This window comes from Protopterus annectens, chromosome 1.part2, assembly GCF_019279795.1.
Source record: "Protopterus annectens isolate FY-2018-M chromosome 1.part2, PAN1.0, whole genome shotgun sequence".
Classification (NCBI taxonomy): Eukaryota; Metazoa; Chordata; order Ceratodontiformes; family Protopteridae; genus Protopterus; species Protopterus annectens.
In genome coordinates, this window is record NC_056727.1 from 933333983 (window position 1) to 933346219 (window position 12237).

Below are 12237 nucleotides of genomic sequence, written 5' to 3' on the forward strand. Positions count from 1 at the left end.
GTCTGCAGAAGGCGATTACTGATGCCCGGCATTTCGTAAACACTCTGGGTGCAGTAGATAAGCCAAAGGGCAATGCAGAGAATTGGTAATGGGTTGAACCTGCAAGAAATCTGAGGTATCTTCTGCAATCTTGTCTGATAGGGACATGCAGGTATGCCTCCTTGAGGTCCAATGTTACCAGCCAAGACTCCTTGCCCAGCATGGGAAGAAGTTGCTGTAATGTGAGCATCTTGAATTTTGGCACCTGTAGATATGTGTTTAGGATGGATAGGTCTAAGTTAGGTCTCCGATCTTTCTTTCCTTGGTACCAGGAATAGTCTGGAATAGCACCCTTGACCTTGTTCTTTTGCATGTACCTCTTGAATCGCCTTCATGTCCATGAAAGCGGAAATTTGTTTTTGTGCCTCTGCCCTTTGATTTTGTGGCAGGTTTGGCATGCCTCTCATTTTTGGAAGGGTGTGAAAGTGGAATCTGTAGCCTCTGTCTATAATGTCCGGGATCAATTTGTCTCTTGTAACAATATGCCATTTTTTTGAGAATAATGCCAGTTTTCCGCCCAAAGGTGCTGCCATTAAAGCTTTGCTTGGCAGGTGTAGGGGGAAGTCAGTGTCTGTTTTCTAAATGACTGTGATCTATCTTCTCCACCTCTTGGAGTTGGTGCTTGCCACTGTCTGGCTCTGAAAGATCCTTGAGGTTGCCCTCTACCCCTAGGGCGTCTGTATCTGCCCCTTTGAGGTCTGTCCGTGGCTGGAAAGGAACAATTTTTTGAAGGCCAGTTTCTGCTGAAACGTGGAGGTTGTACCTGCAGGAAATCCTTTACTGTTTGCATTGATTTAGCTTTTTCCTCCATTTTCTTTAGTACCTCCTCAGTTTTAACACCAAACAAAACATCTTTTTGAAGAGGTGCATCTAATAATTTAGCCTTGACATGATCTGGTAAGGTTTGCTCTTTGAGCCAAGCATGCCTACGTATAACAGACCCCGTAACAGCAGCTCTACATGAGGCCTCTAAAGCATTAAAACCACACTGCAAGGTATGTTCACCCACTTGCTCTGCACCATGCAACAAATCCTGCAACTCTTTTAAATCTGGTTCTGGTTGTGCCATTTTGCTTTTCAACTGAGATAACAAAAACTGATACTTAAGCATGTGGAATTGACAGTTTAATGCCCTCATAGTTAGTGGCCGAGGTATACACCTTTTTCCCCCACCTTTCTAAAGCTCTGGAATCCCTCTCTGAAGGTAATGGGTTTTTAGCAGTAGAGGCCTTAATTCCTTTGGGACCCTGTGAAATAGTTTCTGGGTCAGCAGTATGGCTTTTATATAGGAACTGGTGAGAATCCGGAACCTGGTAATACCCGTCTGGTTTAACAGGAGCTGGAGGTAAAGAATCTGGATTAAGGCTGGCTTCTGTGTACACATCATCCAATATATCTAAAACAGGAGGGATAGCCAGGGGCCTATGCTGGGGGAGCAGAAGAAATTCCCTGAGCCTTTTCTTGGAATTTGAGTAATCTTGGCCTTCCCAGTGAAAGTGTTCCCTCAATGTATGCAGGGTTTCCCCAAAAGAGTAATCCGCTGGGGGGGAGACCGAGGGAATAGACTCCTCAGCATCAGAGTCTTCAAAAGGTGAATAGGCGTAATCCTGGTCCTCGGAGTGTTCTGAGGTAATAGAAGCTTGATCTGAGGAAGGGTAGTCTTCCTCTAATCTGGGTCTATTGTCCGAGGGGGGTTGGGAACCCCTGATAAGAGTAAATCAGATCCTCAGCCATTTTAAGCATCTGCTTTTTAGGCATGGGGCCTTGAGAGGAGGTCTGAGGGCCCTGTTTTTTGGTTTTCATGGCTACTTTAGATTTAGTGGAAGCTTTAATGGAGAAGGAGGAAGGCCTAAAGACACCTTGAGAAATGGCAGGCCTGTCTAAATTCTGAGTTTCCCTGCCAAGAGTGGTGTCTGTATCTGCAGGAGGAATGGGGTCTGAGGAGCCTGCGACCTCTGGTACTGTAGTCACCGGTAATGAAGTGTCATCGGTACTCGGGGGCTGCGTAGGTGCCTCGCTGAGAACCGGTAGTCGGCCTAAGCGTGGTCTCAGTAGTCGGTGCGGACCTCGGATGTCTGTCCTTATCTTTGCGTCTCATGCTCAATACTGGAGTCGGAGTATCCGACAACATGATATAATTACATTTTTTGCCAAAATAATGAAGGGTGAACTCCGCCCGGCGCTTAATAGTGCGCTTGTTGAATCTAGCACAAAAACGGCAGGCCGAGACGTCGTGGTCTGGGCCTAAGCAAGGTATACAGAAAGAGTGGAAATCCTTATGCGGTATTTGCTTCCCACAAGAAATGCAATTATTAACTTTCTGACATCGGTCTGAGGCAAGAAAAGTTTCCCCAACGGGGTACTTAGCTTTCAAGAAGACTTCGGCTGAAATACTTTCGTAAATCTCAGGAGCTGGCCGACCGGCACTTGCGAACTGCTTCTGCTTCGGGCACCGCGCGGCAAGAAAGACTGGAGAAAATGGCGTCGGCTGCCTCTTTTTTTTTTTTTTTATACCCCTGCCGCACTGATGTCAGGGAAGAAGCGACTACAACCGACGCCAGACCTAGACTTTGGAATTCGGCCGACCGAGGACCCGCCTGACGGCAGGATAACCCCATCTGTAATGACTGCAGCTGTATGCACGATGAACATCTTCTGACTTTGCATCAGTCCTCCTTACATAGTCTTTTCATAAAGATGGTGGCCCTGGGGGCAAACTCTTTTATGCCCAAAGTAGTCACCAAGTCAAATGTATATTAATCCGTCAACCTTCCAGTATTTTTCCTAACTGCTCCAGTAAAGTGGAATATGTACTGTATTGTATAGATGTGCCTACAAATTTGATTCTTCATTGACCAGACAAAAATCAACTAGAAAAGACCCTCATTTATTTCTTGTGCTTCAGATAAATTGGGCTTCAAAGTCTCCAATGTCACTTTGCTACGTGGGTTTCGAAATATAATTCAATTTTTTTGTTCTACAAAGTACAGAAAGGATTTGCTCATTGCACTTGTTCCTGCCTGCTGAAACTGGTGGACTTTGAGAAGGTCACAAAGGCCTTGGATGATGGCAAGATGGTGCATACTGCCTACTTTGACCTGTGCAATGCATTTGACACTGTACCCCAATCGGGTATTATAGATAAACTCTCAAAATTAGGTATAAACCTCTACATTATCAGATGGATGGCGAAATAGCTCATGGATAGGATACATGTTGAGTGTTAGAGTGGGGAATGCACATCCAGCAAGAGGGAAGTCACCAGTGGAGTACCCCAGGATCCTGTGCTGGGCCCCTTTGTTTGGGATATATTTCTCAGTTGTCAAGGCAAATATAGATGGTCTTTCGCTGGCCAGGTTTGATGATGGTTGCAAGTTGGGGGCAATCATTTACTCCCCAAATAGTAATGATATCCTACAAAATGATATGACACAGACTAACGATTGGTGGCAGAGCCATGGCCTCAAACTAAATGGGGAGGGCATAATGATACCGTTTTGGGAAATTAAATACCCTTGCAAATTACAGCATTGATAGCCTGCCCCCCCCCCCCAAAAAAAAAAAAGTGGTCCCTGAGGTGAGCGATCTAGGTGCTCCGATGGTAATCTGAGCTTTGAACACCATGTGTTCACTGTGGTAAGTAAGGGCATGGCATCCAGATCTGAAGATGTAATAGTATCACTCTACTCTGCCCTCATTAGACCAGTAATTGAGTACAGTGCATCCTTTATGTACTTCACCAGACAAATATATATATATATATATATATATATATAATCTGTGTGGGACCCCTTATCTTTCATGTAGAGAAACTGGCTAGGCTTGTAAGGGTTAGAGCTACAGCTTTTGTAATAGCTGATCCCCCTCCCCCCCCCCCATGGCATCTCCTTCCTTGACGTTTACTTGCATTTCTTACACAAAGTGAAACTGCCCACTCTTATTCAGTAATAGTTTTGGCACAATCATTAACATTTATCCATTTTATTAAAGAAACACTTTGGATAGTCCTGTCTGTAAACAGTGTTATTTTATGTTTGGGTAACCACCTCCAGTTGGCACTGCCAACAGGCACCCTCACCTTTTTGTTCACACTTTATTGCGAAACATACTTTATCTCAAGTTATGGCTATACAATGTAACACATTCTCATATTTGAAATGGGGGCCCTTGCATTTGTTTGCATCTGCAACTCCATTAAAACCTACCACTTGCCATGTTTGTGGGACCATTTCTCTGTTTTTGCATTTTAGTATTTGCAGTCCAAAGAGCCGTAGTACCTCTTAATATGCTACACCAAGACTGAAATATGCAGAATCTGAAGGAGTGCTGTAGGACTAACTCAGGATCGTGGTATGCTTATAACTTTGCAGTACTGACTCCCAAAACTGCCCCTTTTCATGCACGAAAGCTCCAATATCTTGCACTGTTTGTTTGGTAAATGGGTGCACATATGTACAGGTTATAATTAAGTTGTCCTGCCAGAAATTTGAGTCATTCTCTCCTTTAAGTGAAGGAAGTAAATAGCTAGTTATTTGTTGTAGAGATAATTCTTTGGTTGTTCTTTCAGAGGTTGTTTCTTCTTTGTAGCAATAAAGAGCAAAAACAGTGTCTTTGTAAACCAATAAGGAAGCCCTCTTTGAGAATGGTTCAAAAGGTGGTAAGATGAGCTTTTCTATTGGGGAAACTTTCTCTTCCAGAGTGAAACATACCGAGGCAGCTTTGGGTGCATCATTTTTTTTCTCTTTTCCAGAAAAGAGTCAAGTTAATGGTCTGGTTAAATTAGGCTGTCCTGTCGCAGATATGCAGACTGATTATTGCACTTTTGATGGACATAAAATGAGATAAACTTACCTCCTTGTGAGATTACAGACTTGCTCATGATTCCCTCTGGATAGTTTGACTTTACTGTATGTACTTTTAATTTATATCCGCCTCTCTCTGATAAATCTGGAGAACCTTTGAGAATTCATAGTCCTTTTACTTTGTTAATCAGTGAGTGAAGAAACTCATTACCTTTTGTGAGAAACAGACTGACTTGAGGGACAAAGTGGGCTTATTTTATTTTTTATTTAAATTAAGCAATAATGTAGAGGAGAAAATGGAGGAAAGCATAATTATCTATTCTGTCCTAGCAAATGCAAGATTGCATCACTGTAATTTACTTAAGTACTTGCCCATTACACAAAGTGCCACACTGCTTCATACAACTTTCTTATTTAAAATACTTAACACTGGCAACTCTCACTCTCTAAGAATAAATAAGTAAATATTGTTTCCTAGTTAAAAGTTTTTTTAACAGTTAAAAAAAAAAAAAAAAAAAAAAGTTACGACTGACTTTATTACCCTGGCTCTAAATCCTTTCTGCAGATTAGGACCAGCAATATGGAACCACCTTTCCAGTGGGTAGAAAAAGTTTCAAATATTGGGACATTTTCAATTATCCTTTAGTGAAGCAGCCCAAACAGGGGAAAAAAAAAAACAAAGTAGAAACGCTGCTCCAAAGCCACAAACCGAAATTTTATTTAAATAAAGTAAGCGCTTTCATTTCACTAAAGACAAGGAACTTCATCAGACAAAACAGTGCACTACATCACTTTGTTTAAACTCAAAACCTCTCCAAAAAGGCTAGAGCATTTAAAAAGTATAGTTAATTTAAAGAAACATTCATTCAGTTCAGGACCCTTATTACATTTGATGGAAGCCGTGGTGGTGCCAGTTAGCGTTGTCGCCTCACAGCAAGAGGTTCTCCCATTTGATTCTCTGCTGGGAGCGCCTTCTGTGTGGTCTCAACGTCACTCGACTGTGGGGAGGACATGCAAAGACATGCAGGTAGTTGCATGAATGGGCGTGCCTTCGTTGAAGGTTGGGTGTCGGGCTGGCAACTCGGCACTGTAAAAATCCGCTGCCAATCATGAGCAGACTGGAGTTCCGCTGTGGCGACCCCTAACCGGGAAAAGCCGAAAGTCATTATCAAGGACATTTGATTTTTGGGGGAAAAAAAACGCTTTGAAAAAATGCCTTTATAAAAAGCTTTTATAAGACTCTTCTTATTTTAAAAAGACTTTTTAAAAATGCAATAACTTACTTGAATTCTAACTCAGCCTGAAACTTAAGAACAGGTTTGATAGATATATGGTCATTAAGGCCAGGGGGAACAGTACCATTTAAAAGTACCTGCCAAAAGTATTCTCTTCTTTCCACCATTGTATCCCACCCCCCACCCCCATCCAGAGTATTCAGTTTTTCCGGGATAACTAATTCAGATTTCCTAAAATTGGAAGAAAGGGTTGAATGTTTGTAAAGAGCTTTGCTCATATTCCTACTCTTAATTGCGTAGAGGTACTGATAAATTTGTGTCTAAGGGACCATTAGTTTCCCCAATGTAGTAAGTGTCAGAGATCCACGGTGGTGGTGCTGCGGTAGCATTGTCGCCTCGCAAATGCTGTCCGGTTATGCTCTCTGCTAGAGCATCATCTGCGTGGAGACGTGCGTGAATGGGTGTACCTTCGTTGAAGGTTGTGCGTCAGGGCTGGCAACTAGGCACGTAAAAATCAACTGCCAATCATTAGCGGACCGGAGTTCCACTGTGGCGACCCCTAACCGGGAAAAGCCGAAAGACGCAACTGCATTGTCTGCAGGCACCACATTTTTTTCATACCACAGCCATTAATGTGTGATCCCGTGCCCAGTGTTACTTTCCAGCAAACTTTTTAAAAATTTTTTATGTTCTTTAAAACCTCCATTATCCCCGAGTGAACACCTACAAAAAAGACACTTGTAACTGCTTTCAAAATGCTGGATAAGGTTTAGTACATCTTTTTTGTTTGACATCTGTCATGGCAACGCACATTTTTTTTTTTTTTTTTTTTTTGTGGATATTTTTTCAGTTTGTACTGTAAAAGCTACATTGTACATAGTGTATTTGACTTTGAGTTGATTGTAATACCTATTTTAGTTGCATACGAAGTTTGTGTTGTAAATAGTCAATATTGTACCTATTGGGTTGCAACTGCAAAGGTTTAGTAGACCAATCAAATGTACTGGGGATTGTGGGCACACCAGCATTGTGCATATTCTCCTGTTTCGGTAAGCTGGTGGACAGTTTTTCATGTGCTTGCAGGCAGAGGAAAGGGCATGAAGCTTGGAAGGAACTACTGTGTCTGTGTAAGTCTCTGGGATACTCTAGGGTGTGTGTTTGCATGCATGTGTGGAGCTATTCATTCATATGTTTGGTCACTTTTTGACCATTTACCAGACTTTAGACCATAAACATAGGAATTTTTGCTTGTAGCTGCAAAGAGGCACACTTTTTTTTTATTGTAGTAGCTGGCTCATCTAAATGAAGTGGCACAGATGATGACACGACCCCATGGATCTGATTTGCTCAGAACTGTAGTGCATGCAAACATTTCTATATGTAATTAGATGGCTGTAATTTTCTTGACTAAGAAAGCTGTTTATTCTTACACTTGGTTGGAGCAGTGGGGTCTACACTTATTAAATTCATGAGATAATTCCCTTGCATTTATTTGCTGTGTTAACCATATAGTACTCTGTGCTCAAAAGGTCTGTTCAAGAGTAACCCAGGGGTAGCTCTGCTTAAGTGAGTCAGGAGAATGACTGACTTGAGACCTATGGCTTACAACAAGAAATTTATTACTAGCTCATAGTCATAGCCTTAACCCTGTGACAGTTGATTTTCATTACATACATTTTATGACTTGGTAGTGGCCTCGGTGGTACAGTGGTAGTGTTGTTGCCTCACAGCAAGAGGTTCTCCTGTTCGATTCTCGGCTAGAGTGCCTTCTGTGTGAAGTCTGCATGTTCTCCCTGCGGTCGAGTGGCCTCCAAAAGACATGCGCGAATGGGGAGGCCTTTACTGAAGGTTGGCAACTCGGCACCATAAAATATCGACTGCCAATCATTAGCGGGCCAGAGTTCCACTGTGGCGACCCCTAACCGGGAAAAGCCAAAAAGACAAACAACATTTTATGACTTAGTACTTCAAGATTTTTAAGTCCCATTGGGATTTAGTTTGGTTACATTTGTGTCTTAGCTGAGGAAATATGTGAAAGTGGTGCACGCAAAAAGTAAATGGCATTGTATGTACTGTTTAAGTGGGGAAAAATGAACAAGCATAGGAATTTTCTAGTTTCAACTACCACCACGAGTGTTTAGGAAAAAATAAAAAAAACTGAGACTAGTAGTCTTACCTTAGTTGATTAACTCGGTCACAATAATTTCCAAATATCATGAAACCCAGGTAGTGTTCCAAAGCAACAAGCCTTTATTTGTCACAGACAAGCGATCCTCGGTAAGAAAAATTTGAAATATTTACATTGTAAAGTATTTCTGATTTTTGTTACCAAGGATCGCTTTTCTGTGTCAAATAAAGGCTGGTTGCTTTGGAACGCTGTAAGTTTCATGATTTTTGGAAATTATTGTGGCTGAGCTCCTCAACAAATTTTTAAGACCACTAGGTTTTTTCTGTTTTTATTATTTATTTATTTATTTACCGTTAATGTGGAGTTACAGCACTGTTGAAGATTTGTGCAGGAGGGGGGAGAAACGTTGATAACATGGTTAACAGCAGAACCTAAGCTCTGGTAGTGCACAGGGATAAAGCTCTGACCATGTCTTGTACAGTCTGTTTGATTTAGTGACTCTGACATTTCATTAAACTGTAAGAGAAGGTGTCTGTGGGGGGGGGAGCAGCTGCACCCATACTCTGCTATAGTTTTCGGGGGGGGGGGGGTAACAATGCAAATGGGTGGGCTGGATGTAGACCTTGAGTTTAACAAGCCAGTGTCTGGTGGTCACTCCAACCTGGGTGCACACATGTATAGAGAAGGCATTATGTGCCTGTGTTGTAATGTGGACCCTAATGCCCCCTTGTTCACGACCAGGGATAAGAAGATGCAAATTTCTTCATTGACAAAATGTTGATGAGGACGTAAATACACTGTAATAGTTTTTCTTAATGCCCCCCCCAATTTGTCTGCCTTCTAGGTAAGGAAATTCTGTCTGATTTGGGGGAGGCTTGATGGTTTGCAGACATGGGGAGTAAAGAATGCACAGAAAAAAAAGCAGAAACTTGAAATAACATGCCTTACTTTGATGTGAAATGTATTGCAGAGAAGGACTAAGTAATGATGTTTTTAATCCTATTCCATTTCTGAAGCAGAAGTGTGGAAATAAATTTACTGAACTTGGTCTGTACTGTTGATGTTTGTATTTGAAATGTCTTTTACCTAATGAGGAAGTGAAATTTATGAATGTGCTCTTTCTTATAGCTTTGATGTTGCAGAAGTGAACTTTTATGTTTAATTTGAAATTTGTTGACCAGGTAGAGCATTGATCCCAGTGGACCTATGCCATTTTGTAAAGTTTCCTTCGTATGACTTGCTGTTCAGCTTAAGTAACCCAAGTTCCTCCATGGCAATTTGTATTCCCATGATGCTTTGTTCAGTGTCACCAATCATCCTTCAGGACTTTTGTGATGGGTCATGGAGAGGGGAAGGTGATATTTGGACTGAATACTGTCCACATTAAAAGTGTCATTGTGTGTGTGATGTTCATTGTGTTTCACTGTTGCAGTCATTACTCTTGGGTTATCCTGCTGGCAGGCTACCTTCAGTCAGCCAGAATTCCAAAGTCTAGGTCCAGTGTCTGTTGCTGTCACCTCTTCCCTGACGTCAGTGCGCCAGGGGTATAAAAGATGCAGCCGATGACATTTTCTTCAGTCTTTTTTGCCGCGCGATGCCCGAAGCAAAGGCAGTTTGCAAGTGCCGGTTGGCCAACTCCTAAGATTTTCAAATCCGAATGTCAGAACCGAAGTCTTCATTAAAGCCAAGTACCCCATTGGGGAAACTTTTTTTTCTTGCTCCAGACCAATGTCAGAAACAGTTAACAATTGTATTTCTTGTGGGAACAAATACCTCCTAAGGATTTTCACTCTTACTGTATTCCTTGCCTAGGCCCTGATCACAATGTTGCTAGCTGTTGGTTTTGTGCTAGATTTAACCAACGCACTATTAAGCATCTGTTTGATTTTGCATTTCATTACTTTGGCCGAAGATTTAATTATATAATGCCGTCGGACCAGCCGACAACATAAGGATAGGCATCAGAGGTCCAAAACCGATGAGGCCTCTGCTAGGCCAGTCGCTGGTTCTCAGTGAAGCACTTTCGCAGCCCCTGGCGCCTGCTACCTCAGAGCCACAGGCTGCTTCCGACTCCCACGTGGAGCCGACTGGGCATCTGGATACTCAAGGTATTGGACACTCGGAAATCATTCCCTCAGATGGGTCCGGAGCCGCTGAGCAGGCATCGGCTTCTGAGGGTGTCTTCAGACCTACACAGCTGTATATTAAGCCATCTTCAGCTTCAAAGACTAAAGCAGCTCTAAAGACAAAGAAACAAGTACAGCATTCTCCTACTCGGACTACCATGCCTAAAAAACAGATGCTCAAAATGGCCGAAGACCTAATTACTTTGATCAGGGGCTCCCATCCCCCTCCTGATAAGAGGCCTAGGCAAGAGCCGAAGTATGATTCTTCTGATCAGGTTTCTATTTCCTCTGATTCCTCTTCTGAGCAGGATTACTCCATGCTTCCCTATGAGGATTCTGATGCTGAAGAATCCATTCCTTCAGCCTCTCCACTTGAGGATTATTCTTTTGGGGAAACCCTGCATACCATGAGGGAGCATTTCCACTGGGAGAGCCAAGATTATTCTGAATCTAAGAAAAGGCTCGGAGACTTTCTGCTACTTCCTCAGTACAGATCCCTTGCTATTCCACCTGTTTTCGACATTGTAGATGTATTTTCAGAGTCTGGCCTGTCCCCTGACTCTCTACCCCCTTGCACCTTCTAAGCCAGACAGATACTACAGGGTTCTGGATTCTTATAAATTTATATACAAAAACCCCGCTGCTGACCCAGAAACTATATCTCGGGGTCCCAAAGGGGTTAAAGCTACCACTGCAAAAAACCCTGTCCCCTCTGATAGGGATTCTAGGGCTCTAGACAGATGGGGGAAAAGTCTACACTCCCCTTACCTTGGCTGTAAGGGCTTTAAATTGTCAGTTTCATATGCTTAAATATCAGCAATATTTAATGTCACTGCTTAAACAGAAATTGTTGACAAGTACTGAATGTTCAGAGAACAAGGAATTGCAGGATTTATTGCATGCAGCTGAACAAGTGGGAAAGCATACTTTGCAATGTGGTTATGATTCACTGGAGGACTCTTGCAGGGCCGCTGTCACATGTTCTGTTATTAGAAGGCATGCTTGGTTAAAGGAACAGAATCTGCCTGATCATGTTAAAGCAAAATTATTAGATGCACCATTGCAGCATGATACTTTGTTTGGTACTAAAGCAGAAGAGGTTTTGAAAAAAAAAATGGAGGATAAAGCAAAATCCATGCAGACAGTCAAAGATTTCTTACAGGTACAGCCACCCAGGTTTAGCAGGAATTGGCCTTCTAAAATTTGGTCCTTTCCAGTGTCCGACAGACCACAAAGAGGCAGATACAGGCGTCCCAGAGGCCGATGTCGGCCCCAAGGCTCATACAGGCCTAAACAATGGGGTGCTCCTACCTCCAAAAGCGGAGAAGACAAATCACAACCTTACAGGAAACGGTCCCAATGACCTTCCTCTGCCAGATCCAAGCACTTCTTTTGGCAGCCCCCTTAGGGGGAAAACTAGAACTTTTTTCGTCAAATTGGCAAATGGTTACCCAAGACAAATGGGTCCTGAACATAGTGTACCAAGGCTGCAGGTTCCATTTTCACACTCTACCAAGGTCAAAAGGTATGCCAGTCCTGCCACACAATCAATGGGCAGAGGCACAAAAACTAATTACAGCCCTCATGGACATGAGGGCCACTCAGCAAGTACCACAACAAGAGCAGGGGCAAGGATTTTACTCCAGACTTTTAATAGTACCCAGAAAGGACAAAACCTGGAGACCAATACTGGACTGGTCTATACTAAATACGTTTCTGGAAGTTCCAAAAGTCAAGATGTTGACTCTACAGCAGCTACTGCCCATGCTGGGCAAGAATGCTTCGCTTGTAACTTTGGACCTAAAAGAGGCATACCCGCATGTCCCAATCAGACCATCTTGTAGAATATACCTCAGATTCATAGCTGGCTCAATGCATTACCAATTCTCTGCACTGCCCTTTGGCTT

The 12237-nt window shown here is 42.6% G+C and overlaps 1 protein-coding gene and 1 non-coding gene across 5 annotated transcripts in view; both read left to right on the top strand.

Annotated features, from left to right (window-relative positions):
* The window catches only part of LBR (lamin B receptor), a 962918-nt gene that overhangs the window by 85338 nt on the left and 865343 nt on the right, over window positions 1-12237 (top strand). The gene's annotated exons all lie outside the window — the stretch shown is intronic.
* LOC122792590 lies at window positions 9184-9250 on the top strand. The gene has a single exon (XR_006363398.1). It is a non-coding gene; the product is annotated as a small nucleolar RNA SNORD98 (small nucleolar RNA).